Source organism: Myodes glareolus, chromosome 6, assembly GCF_982192425.1.
Source record: "Myodes glareolus chromosome 6, mMyoGla1.1, whole genome shotgun sequence".
NCBI classification, from domain to species: domain Eukaryota; kingdom Metazoa; phylum Chordata; class Mammalia; order Rodentia; family Cricetidae; genus Myodes; species Myodes glareolus.
This window is the reverse complement of record NC_142031.1, coordinates 26,006,334-26,015,401: the sequence shown is the minus strand read 5'-3', so window position 1 is coordinate 26,015,401 and position 9,068 is coordinate 26,006,334.

Below are 9,068 nucleotides of genomic sequence, written 5' to 3'. Positions count from 1 at the left end.
GTATATGGGTGAAAGGTTAGTTTAGGGATATGGCTCACTCAAGGCAGATGAGTGCTAAAAGCAACCCCAGGGTGGGTGACAACTCACAAAACTGGAACCTTGGAACTCTGGGTGCTTTGCAGGCAGCTCTCAGATCAAGGAGTCTCCTCAGAAGCCTTACTGCTTTATACAGCCTTGCAGAGGAAGAGACCCGTGCATCTAGTCTGTTTCAGGGACTTCCTGAGACTCACGGTTTGCTCAGTTCCTGAGTTGGAGGCTCTTAAGTGTCAGAGCTTCCCTCCAGGGTAGAATATGGCTGCAACGAGCTGGATGGCTTGGATGTCCTACGGATGTTAGGTGGGAGGCCCACAGCTGTGTCCTGTGTCTGTGGGTGGACCCATATATTATGTTTGACCCAGGGCAAACTGGAACCTCCCTGCTTGCCTCTGTGAACACGCCCCCTGTACCTCTGCACTGTATGCCTACTCAGGCCCATTGCTGGGACCCTGCCTTGCCCACCGTGGGGGCTGCTCTGTGTCTGAGCTTTTCTGAAAAACTGAACCAGTGTCTGATTGTCTCTAGGTTTGTCTTTCAGCCGTCAGCCTCTGAAATCTGTAATACCTTCCTCCCCAGCTGACCCAGAGGCTCTCAAGGAATAAGTTGAGGGCTCCACCCTCTTCTGAGCGACAGATGGCCACAGCAAGTGGCACAAGGCTCAAGGAGCTTTCCCAGGATGCTACTGTGTGCTGTAGGTCAGCATGTTTGCACCCCTCTCTCCCTCCCCTTTCCCTTCTCCCATCTTTGTCTGTCTGTCTCTCTCATGCATGGGCAGCTATGTGGGCAGCCAGGGTGGGGGTCTGGCTTCCTCTTGACCTCTGGCTTTGGCTACAGAGTACTATTCCTTTGGTCTCCCACCCTGAGGGTGCAAGGAGGGTGGCGATGAGGAAGGTGAGAAGAGGCTAGTAACACCTTCCAGTGCAGTGTAAATTGAATTTCCTAGGAGGTTCAAAACAAAACCGAGGAGCACGTGTGTCAAAGACTCTATAAGGCTGGTGGGGTGCAGAGAACCTCCGTGGTTGTGGAGGCAGAATGTCGCAGATCTGGGACCAAATTATCTTGGGCTATTTTTAGCCTCCTTCGTAGCCATTTATGGGCTACCTCTGTGTGTGACCTTGCATCCTGTGACTAGATGCATCTTTTCTAGAATGCAAACCGACCCTCGGATTCCATAAATTCAAAGTCTAAGAATGCCACCAGACAGCATCTGTCTCTAATAGAGCTTTTGCTGGTTCTCTGTGACCCATCACCTAATGTTTCCACCAATATGCTTTTAGAGTCTCTCAGTTTATGAGTTTCTTTGTTCTGTTACTGTAAAAACTTAATGAAACCATCTCCACATAGGAATATGGCATTTTGGGGAAAACTAAACCTGTGTTCCTGACCTGTGGGTCACTTGTATTTGGCTCAACATAAAATCTGTTATTCCCTTTGAGATGAGAGCCATGTTTTTGCACCAACAGTACAGGCTTCTGAGTGCCTCCCTCAAGCCTGGTCTAGGGCCTGGCCTAGCTGTGGGTGAGCAAACATGGTACCTCCCACATGGGGAAGAAATTTCAGGAAAGTTGCTTCAGAGCAAGGAGGAAGGTTCAGTGAGGACGGTGGGCTGTGCTGCAAACTGGGCCGGAGGTGAAGACAGGATAGGCAGGCTCTGGGTGGATGGGGCTAAGGAAGCTCCACAGGGGTTGCCTTTGCTGAGAGAGCAGGGCTGGCTGTGTGCAGGCCCCTCCAAGGCTACAATGCCTTGCATTTGCAATGTTGGCGGGAGGTCTCAGGAAGCCAGTAGCCAGAACACTCTGTGTCCTTGTTTCTGAGGCAATGGCTCCATCCTGGTTACCTCCTAGGAACTGTGGAGATGAGGCCCTGAGAATCTGCTCACGGTGGATGTATCTGGGAGGCCCAGGAGTCAGTCAGAGTCTTTGCCGCCTGTGGGCCCAGGTTGCTCACCAGCAGCAGCTCTGGAACAGTCACAAGGTGGTTTTAAGATAGACAAAAACCTTAGCCATTCCTGGGAGAGCCCACTGTGGGAGGCCGCTGAACCAGGATGGCCTGGGAACTGTAACCTGGGGACACAGACCACACCAAAGCCTTTCCCATGGCTAGCCTCTCCACACACTGGTAAGGAGGTTACCACAGACCTGGTAGCTCAGTATATACAAGCCAGTCTGGTTTCTCTTAGACCCCTTATCCTACTGTGAGAAAGAGAATATGTTTGTTTGGTAAGCTTGAGTCAAGGTTCCACCCCTTCAAAAGGATGGCATGATCTGGCGGAAATATGACTTCCAGAGGTAGCCCCATAGGTAGAATGACTCATGCCCACACCCCTTAGGAGCCTGTACGGCAGGCCCTATATGGCCCTTCATGAGCTTACTCCCATAACCTTCTCAGGAAATATTTGAGCTGGATATTGAAGAGCAAACAGAAAATTTTCAGATGTAGAGCAGGCAAGTGGTACTGGGGAAGGCTGAGGAGCCGGCAGCTGAGGAAATGCCCTGTAGAAAGAGAATACCTCCCAACTCTCTCCACTCTGTCTGCATGGAAAGAAGTACCAAGGCAAGACAAGAAAAGATAGGTGTGCTGGCTAGTTTTATGTCAACTTGACACAAGTTAGAATTATCTGAAAGGGACTTCAATTGAGAAAATGCCTCCATAAAACCCAGCTGTAAGGCATTTTCTTAATTAGCGACTGATGAGGGAAGGTCTAGCCCACTGCGAGTGGCGCCTTGTCTGCGCTGCAGGTCCTGGGTTCTATAAGAAAACAGTCTGAGCAAGTCATGGGGAGGGAGCAAGCCAGTAAGTAGCAGCCCTCTACAGTCTCTGCATCAGTTTCTGCCGTGTTCGAATTTCTATTCTGACTTCCTTAAATGATGAACTACAGCAGAAACCAAATAAACCCTTTGCTCTCCAACATGCTTTTAGATCAGAGTGTCTCATCTAAGCAACAGAAACCCTACCTAAGACAAAGGGATTCCCATGTGGGGACATTCTGGCTGTATGCTTTGGATTCGATGAACATCTTGCTTCCTTCTGCCAACCCAGCTTCCCTGCTGTGAAGTTTTTATATGTCAATGACTAGGCTGAGGCCAGCAATGGAAAAGCCATTTGTGTGTATGGTGTTTTGTTTTGTTTTTAATTGTTTTTAAGTGGAGATGGGAGCTGGAGGGATGGCTCAGTGGTAAAGAGCACTAGCTGCTCTTCCAGAGGTCCTGTGTTCAATGTTTAGCAACCTCATGGTGGCTCACACCCATCGGTGATGAGATCTGGTGCCCTCTTCTGGCATGCAAGGCATACATGCACGCAGAGCACTGTATACATAATAATAAATTAATAAATAAATCATTTTAAAAAATAGAAGCTGGAACTGGACAGTGGTGGTGCATGTCTTGAATCCCAATACTCAGGAGACAGAAGTGGGTCTCTGTGAGTTCAAGGCCAACCTGGTCTACAGAGTGAGTTCCAGGACAGTCAAAGTTACACAGAGAAAACCTGTCTCAAAAAATCAAATTTCAAAAAAAAAAAAAAATCAAATTTCACCCACCAAATGGAGGCTGGGGAGATGTCTCAGTCAGTAAAACATTGACTTTGCAAGCATGAGAACCCGAATTTGACCCCCAAAACCCACATAAAGAAGTCAAGCATAGTGGTTTGTGCTTATAATACTTCAGAGGTAGACAGGTGAGACCCTGGGACCCACTGGCCAGAGCCCCACATCAGTGAGAGACCTTGTATCAAAAACAAAAACAAAACAAAAAACAAGAAACATACCATTTTTGACTTTTGGCCTCCATATCCATATGCACTTACACCTGTATACATGAACGCCTCCTGGCCCACGCAATGGAAACAAGGTCTTTCTGTGTATCTCTGACTCGCTTAGAACTATGTAGTTGAGTTAGCTGCACACTTATAGCTGTGCTCTGGTCTCTACTTCCCAGACGCTGGGATTACAGTGTGCACTATGTGGCCTGGCCTTGCATTTTGTTTTAAATCAAGACACACTGCTGCTGCCAACAAGAGATGTTTTCTTAGGCAGAAGGGAAGGGGGGCACTCAGGCCAACCCCAGGTGACATGCCTGCTCTCTTTATGATGAGAACCTGATTCCAGTCCCTTCTGTGACACACAAGTGCAGCTGACTGAATGATGTGTGGGCAAGATGTGTTGTGCTAACCCAGCAACTGCAAGCAAAAGATAGGAATAGTGCAAGGGGTGAGTGTGTTTCCTTGAGGAATTGCAGAGAGATGATAGTATGTGTTGTGGAATATTTGTTTAACTGTGCAAAGATGCATTGCATTTGTTTATGTTGTGGAATATTTGTTTAACCATAAAGATGTGCTGAACTTATTTACTATGGAAAGATGTATTGTTTTTCTACCTTGAACAGCCAACAGTGAGGGAGGAGGTAAAGGCAGGACTTCTGGGCAGGGAGAATAAGGAGGAGGGGGAATTTAGGCTCAGAGGAGAAAGAAAAAGAGAAATCAGAGAGATGCCAGGGCCAGCTAGCCAGTGACAGAGCAAGCAGGTAAGTAGTACATATAGAATGAAAAAAGGTAAAAAGCCCCAAGGCAAAATGTAGGTGAAGAGAAGCTGATGTGGATTCTTCTCTGTATGCTGTGAATCCCTTTGCCATCAGAGTACTGAGACAACGGCCTCTAGAAATTGACTTTCCTGCAGGAATCTTAGAACTGGAAGACGGACAAGGACTGAAGCCAGAGTAGGCGCTTGTCACTCAGAGAGAGAGAGATTTCACACAGTTCTGACAGCCTGTCAGATCTGAGAGACTGGAGCTAAGACATTGAAGGGTCGATGATGGACCGACCACACCTTCGCCAGGGATGCTTAGCTTTTGCCCTCTCCTGAGCCATAAACGTCATGTCTGTTCCCTGAAAGACGAACTTGGGGGCTGTTGGACTTCATGGCTTTATTCCACACTGAATACATCTCCTTTGTCTGCTCTTCACTCCTACTTGTCTTTGTAGTTGGCATCCTGAGGACAGTGGCCAGTTCTGGCTGTTAGGGAAGCCAGAGCCCAGACTGGGATTCTAACCACGCTCAGAAGACAGACATGTTTCCAGCTGTCACCGAGTTCTGCAGCTGGTGTATGAGGACATGTGTTCGAAGTCTGGTCCTGTCTTCCTTGTGGCTGTAATAGTCTCATTAACCCTTTCAACTCAGAGAGCTCTCTGTCTCTAGACCTTTGCTTTAACAACACGCTAGGGTTTGCTCCTCCCGCACTTGCTTCTTGTCATTCCCCCTCAAAGCCTGTGCGACTGTCTTGGTTGTTTTTCTATCGCTGTATAAGACACTATGAGGCAACTTACAGAAGGACGAGTTTACTGGAGGCTGGCAGTTTCAGGGGGCGAGTCCATGATCATCATGGCAGGGAGCTTGGCGACAGGCAATCAAAGCTGAGAACTTCTCTCTTGAGGCAGAGAGAGAGAGAGCCAACTGGGAATGACATGGGCTTTTGAAACCTCAAAGCCCACCACCAGTGACACATTTCCCCAACAAGGCCACACCTCCTAACCCTTCCCAAAGAATTCCACCAGCTGGGGACTACACATTCAAATATGTGAGCCTGTGGGGCCATTCTTTCCCAAACCATCACAGCTTCCCCTGCACATGGCTTTGTTGGGCCTGGCACATTAGAAGACAGCGCTTGAACAATAATCAGAGCCTTTGAGGACAATTCACTAGAAAGCCCTTAGGTCCACAGTCCCAGCGTGTGACAAGGATGGGGATGGGGACTGGTACGCACAGGGTAACTTGGATCAGCGATTACGGATGATTTGTGTGCGCCTCGCGGTGGTCAGAGCTTTCACAGTTTGCTCCACCCTTTCCTGGGATTGTGCTCTGGCTAACTTGCCACGGGATACCAAACAACAAGCTTGCTCACTTCATGGACCATGAAAGGAAAACTGGCCCCCTGGGAGGTGAGCGCTACACAAGAAGACATCTATTAGAGGCATGGCAAGTGTTTGTGTTGGAGCAAAGTGGGTGGGAACTCATCTGCCCTGGCTCCCACCACCCTGTGCTGTTTCTGGAAGGCTCTGAGAGCTGACAGAATGAGGAGGGTCAGGCACGTGATGGAAGAGGAGCCCCATTCTCCAGTTCTGCTGGTGTCTGAAATTCGAGGTCCCCCCCCCCCCCCCGCCATTGCTGCAACCTGGGAAGACAGGGTAGTAGAGGCCCACTGCTGAAGTGGACCCTGTCCACAAATGCATGCAGTGTGTGGTGGGTGCTCTCAGGCCTCCCTGGCTGACCCTCACTGCAAGACTGGAAGGAAAATCTCAAAACTCCTTTCTAGAGGCCCTGAAACCGCTCCTGGCTGTGGTTCTCTGCTACTCCTCTGATCGCCACTAGAGGGCAGACGTCAACAGCTCCAACGAAGGGGTTTTGCCATCAGGACAACTCACACAACCCCAGTTTTCTAATCAAGGCTGAATGTGGTTCCAAGTAGGGACCACTACTTGACGTCAATGCCCCTCGTCTTACATTCAGTGGTCGTGTGAGTCGGTGAAAATGTTACAAGGTAAGGAACACTGAAGAGGAACAGAGGTGACCAAAAAAAGAACTGTAAGATGTGTTCGCGCATCCTTGCAAGGATAAAGCTTGAGAGGAAAGAGAAAGCCTGGAGCTGAGGCAGGGCCCAGCCTCTGGGCTGAAGGCTATAAATGGACAGGCAGAACCAGCTGGTCAGGGAAAGCCACATGGTTTCCGGAGCCAGGCTGCCCAGACTCAAATCCTGGCTCCCCCTGGTACCAGCTATGTGAATTTGGATGGGAACTGAAGCTCCCTGTCTCAGTGTCTTGTCTGTGAGACAGAGACAGTAATAGTAGCGTCTCCTGCCCTAGATGTGATGCTAACTGGGTCAGCTCATCCGAATCACTTAGGATCATTCCTGGCACAGAGTAATAGCGTAGGGATTGCCAGTGCTTAGTATCTTCTGACCTTGATTTTAGAAAAAAAGGGCAAAATGTGATTCGGTCATTGATTTCCGAGGAAGACATTTATATGGGGTTGAGCTAGCTACCATCCTCTCTCCATGCATTCAGGCAACAGGCGTGTGATGAGTAACACTGAACAGGTTCTCTGCAACCTCTGAGTGAGAACATGAGCCAAGTGGGCTCTGCTTGTGAGGAAGTCAGCCATCTGCTCAGAGGCCTTGGCTCTCAGTCTTTTGCTCCTGAAGTGAGGCCTTGGAATTTAATGGCCCCTTCCTTCCCCCCTCAAACTGAGACTTGGGTTTGACCCTCCTCACCCTGACTCCTGCTCAGCTTGGTCCCCAGGGTTCCAGAGCCCTGTGGTGTGGAAGAAATTGCTCTTCATTTCTTCCTGCTTGCCTCTCAGTTGCCAGGAGACAGTGGCTTTCCCCCCTTTTCTTTTTTTTATTTTTTAATTTTTTTAAGATTTATTTATTTAGTATGTATATAACATTCTGCCTCCACATATGCCTGCATGCCAGAGGAGGGCGCCAGGTCTTATTACAGATGGTTGTGAGCCATCATGTGGTTGCTGGGAATTGAACTCAGAACCTCTGGAAGAGCAGCCAGTGCTCTTAACCACTGAGCCATCTCTCCAGCCCCCCCCCCCCCCCCGCTTTCTTTTGTCAAAGGAATTTCAGATCTTCAGTCCTGTTTGCCAAGGCCAGTTTGGGTTCTAAAATGGGAGGACATGGCAGCACCCTGCTGGTGTACCAGTTCTAGCTGGCACAGTGAAGCATGGGTGCCCTTAGCTTTCCGGGGCCTTGAGTTTCTTTATCTCCAATTCTAGAGAGGAATCAGGGGACACATTTCCTCCCTTCATGAAGTATTTTATTTAATTTTTTAATTTTTATTGTTTGTTTTAAGACAGGGTCTAACTATGTAGTCCTGGCTAGCCTGGAACTTTCTTTTTTTCTAGTAATTTTTTTAGTACTTTAAAAATAATACCATTCAAAATTTCCACTTCCTCCCCTCCTCCCACTTCCCTCCTGCTCCCCCACTCACCCTCCCCCCTCTCCCCCAGTCCTAAGAGAGGGAAGGGTCCCTTGCCCTGTGGGACATCCAAGGCCCTCCCCCACTCTATCCATAGCCTGGAACTTTCTATGTAAACCAGACTGGTCTCAAACTCATAAAGATCTATAGTGATATTTTAATAAATAAAGCTTACCTGAAGATCAGAGGGCAAAACCAAGCCACTAGAGGCCAGGCTGTGGTATCACACACCTTTAATCCCAGCACTAAAGGGGAATATAAAATGGGAGGAGACAGAGGCTCAGCGCTCAGTCTGCAGTCGCCCAGACTTGGTAGAGGTAAGACTTCTCTAGTGGCTTGGCTGTTTTACTTTCCTGACCTTCAGCTAGAACTGCAATATCTGTCTCTGGGTTTTTATTATTCGTGCCACAGAGATCCACCTGCCTCTTTCTCTTAAGTGCTGAGACTAACAGCATACCACTGTGTGTGGTCTGTTTATTTTGAATTATGGATTTGTCTGTCTGTGCCTGGTGAAGCCAGAAGCATCAGGCCCACCTGGACCTGGATTGGTGGTTGTGAGCCACCCAATGTTTGTGCTGGGAACTGAACCTGGTGCTCAGCAAGAGCAACACGGGTTCTTAACCATGAGCCATCTCTCCAGCCCAATGCCTTTGTTCTTTGTTTTGTTTATGAATGTGCCCTTACTTTATGAATCAACAAATATGATTCTGCATGTGATATGGTAGCACACACCCACAATTCCAGCCCTCAGTATCTGTAGACAAGAAGTTCAGGAGCACACAGTCATCTTAGGCTATATAATGTGTTCAAGGATAGCCTGAGCACGTAAGACGGTTTCAAAAAAGAAAAGAATTGAATGTGGTGGTCCACACCTCTAATCCCAGGATTTGAGAGGCAGAGCTAAGATCTCTGTGAGTTTGAGGTTAACCCAGTTTACATAGCAGATTCCAGGACTACATAGAAACCCTGCCTTTAAAAAAAAAAGAGCTGTATTTTGCTCTAGCATGGTGGCACACATCTGAAATCCTTCCAGTTGAGAGGTGGAGATGGGAGGATTG